Source organism: Oryx dammah, unplaced genomic scaffold (assembly GCF_014754425.2).
Source record: "Oryx dammah isolate SB20612 unplaced genomic scaffold, SCBI_Odam_1.1 HiC_scaffold_5, whole genome shotgun sequence".
Lineage (NCBI taxonomy): Eukaryota > Metazoa > Chordata > Mammalia > Artiodactyla > Bovidae > Oryx > Oryx dammah.
Genome location: NW_024070189.1, coordinates 38,395,988 through 38,399,470, shown reverse-complemented (window position 1 = coordinate 38,399,470; position 3,483 = coordinate 38,395,988).

Here is a 3,483-nt window from a genome sequence, read left to right as displayed (position 1 = left end):
GAAGAGTTTCCACCTCTAGGGCCTGGCGGCCCAGGGAGTCTGAGGCATGCTTGCATAACTGGGCCTCCCTTATCTTGCCCGAATGCCGGCACTGTCAGACCCTATCTTTACTTAACATTTTGATACTTTGTTCATCAAAACTCTTTTTGTATTAATTTTGATTTATTAAAATGTTGCATTAAAATATTATTTCTATTGACTACTTTGGGGGGCACCCCTTGAATTCTGTGCCTGAGGTGACTGCTTTGTTGACCCCCCCCTTGATCACAGTCTTAATTCAGAAGTTAGCATTGGAAGACCCTGCTGGTACCTGATGTGCTGACACTCTCGTCGTCAGAGGCGCCCCGAGGTTGGGCGAGGGCTGGGCTGGGCTGGCCCGTGAGGGCAGTGTGGGTCTGGGGCTGTCTGCACTGTAATAATAGTCAGAGCTGCAGGTTCCCCAGGCATTCTCCAGAAGTGAATGGTGACAAAGATGCTCTCCTTGCCCAAACTCTAGCCAGGCTCCTTCTTCTTTCCTGGGCCTGTGGATTGCAGCCATAAAGACTTGAACAAACACTAATAAAGCTTTCAACAGCTCAAGGCCACATCCTTAGGATGACCCACCCCCCCCCTTAAAGTGTCTGCCTGAAAACACTCAAGGCAGCCAAAAGAATGTACTGATCGTTCCACCCAGCATCTGAAGATAGCACCCCGTTTCCCAGTCTTTGTGGGAGGGTAGGAAGCCCATTTTGATAAAGGCCTGTTTGTTTTTTATTGTTCAGTCACTCAGTTGTGTCTGACTCTTTGCAACCCCATGGACTGCAGACACCAGGTTTCCCTGTCCTTCACCATGGGCTTGCTAACAGGCATAAAGGCACATCCAAGATTCACCTGGATCAGCCCCTCCCCCTTCTGTAATTTTCCATTTCCCTGAGTCTACAGAGCTCATCCCCCACAGCCCCAACCCCACTCCCTCATCCTTCATTTAAAACACTGCTGCATAAACCAAAGTGAGTCCAGTTCACACTGGACTCTTCCCTACTGCAGTGATACATGATTGATTAAAATCAGTCCTTACCACTTTAACTAGCGATCAACTTTGTTCCTGTTTGGTAACAGCTGCCTTTTGAACTGTGTCTCTTATGAGAAAAGACCCTGGGGCCAAGGGAAATTTTATTCCACAAAGATGCAGAGTTCTTCATGGCCCAGATAATCGTGATGGTGTGATCACTCACTAGAGCCAGACATCCTGGAAGGTGAAGTCAAGTGGGCCTCACCAAGCATCACTACAAACAAAGCTAGTGGAGGTGGTGGAATTCCAGTTGAGCTCTTTCAAATCCTGAAAGATGATGCTGTGAAAGTGCTGCACTCAATATGCCAGCAAATTTGGAAAACTCAACAGCGGCCACAGGACTGGAAAAGGTCAGTTTTCATTCCAATCCCAAAGAAAGGCAATGCCAAAGAATGTTCAAACTACTGCACAATTGTACTAATCTCACACCCTAGCAAAGTAATGCTTAAAATTCTCCAAGCCAGGCTTCAACAGTGAACTGTGAACTTCCAGATGTTTGAACTGGATTTAGAAAAGGCAGAAGAACCAGAGATCAAATTGCCAACATCCGCTGGATCATGGAAAAAGCAAGAGAGTTCCAGAAAAACATCTGCTTTGTTGACTATGACAAAGCCTTTGACTGTGTGGATCACAACACACTGTGGAAAATTCTTAAAGAGATGGGAATATGAGACCACATTACCTGCCTCTTGAGAAATCTGTATGCAGGTCAAGAAGCAACAGTTAGAACTGGACATGGAACAACACACTGGTTCCAAATCGGGAAAGGAGTACGTCAAGGCTTCATATTGTTACCCTGCTTATTTAACTTATATGCAGAGTACATCATGCAAAATGCTGGGCTGGATGAAGCACAAGCTGGAATCAAGATTGCCAGGAGAAATATCAATAACCTCAGATATGCAGATGACACCACCCTTATGGCAGAAAGTGAGGAGGAACTAAAGAGCATCTTGATGAAAGTGAAAGAGGGGATTGAAAAAGTTGGCTTAAAGCTCAACATTCAGAAAACGAAGATCATGGCATCTGGTCCCGTCACTTCATGGCAAATAGATGGGGAAACACTGGAAACAGTGAGAGACTTTATTTTGGGGGCTTCAAAATCACTGCAGATGGTGACTGCAGCCATGAAATTAAAAGACACTTGCTCCTTGGAAGAAAAGTTATGAGCAACCTAGACAGCATGTTAAAAAGCAGAGACATTACTTTGCCAACAAAGGTCTACCTAGTCAAAACTATGGTTTTTCCAGTGGTCACGTATGGATGTGAGAGTTGGATGATAAAGAAAGCTGAGCGCCGAAGAATTGATGCTTTTGAACTGTGGTGTTGGAGAAGACTCCTGAGAGTCCCTTGGACAGCAAGGAGATCCAACCAGTCAATCCTAAAGGAAATCAGTCATGAATATTCATTGGAAGGACTGATGCTGAAGCTGAAACTCCAATACTTTGGCCACCTGATGCTAAGAACTGACTCATTGGAAAAGCCCCTGATGCTGGGAAGGATTGAAGGCGGGAGGAGAAGGGGACGACAGAGGATGAGATGGTTGGATGGCATCACCGACTCGATGGACATGAATTTGAGCAAGCTCTGGGAGTTGGTGATGGACAGGGAGGCCTGGCGTCCATGGGGTCGCAAAGAGTCGGACATGACTGAGTAACTGAAATGAACTGCACTGAGTTCTGGGTCTTCCTCAGTGCCTAAAGCATAAAGGCCTAAAGACAGTTGCTGTTTGCCAAGTCCCACAGGAAGCAGCCAGACTCGGAGGAGGGGATGTCTCCCAGGATGTCTGGGACAGGCCACTTCCTTGGAACACCTTCTTCAACTGGGCTTGCATCCTGCATCACCTGCTGGAGGACTCCAAGTCCTCATGGCACCTAGGAGGCAGGCACCCTCAAAAGTGTGGGGTACATCAGCCCTCATCCTTGCTATCAGAGACCCCTCAGCTGTGTCACCTGCTTCTGTCCACCTGCCACAAACCCAGCAATTCTATCTCACCCTTTCCAGCAGTCCTGGGCCACATCCAAGGAAGACGAGACCCTGGCCCTTTGGTCCTACAAGACCCTGGCCCTTTGGTCCTACAAGACCCTGTCCCTTTGGTCCTACAAGACTGGCCCTTTGGTCCTCTGTGCACCTCTGCCCCACCCCCACAAAGAGTGCTGAGTGATCCCTATCATCCCTACCACCCTTTCTGGGGGTTTCCTGGCAGGCTGTTAATGGGACATGGGTTTAGGTCAGGCCCAGAAGTGGCAACTATGGACCTTCGGGGCCCTGCCTACCTTTATCAGGCTGGGTTTATTACCCAGGCTTCACAGGATTGTCACCTGCCTTCAAATATCTGCAACACTAAAGGAAGGGAGAGGAAGTGACTAAAGATGCTCTTTTAAAAAGAGTAAAAGAAAGAAAGAGACAAAAGAATTGTTCATAGACAAAGT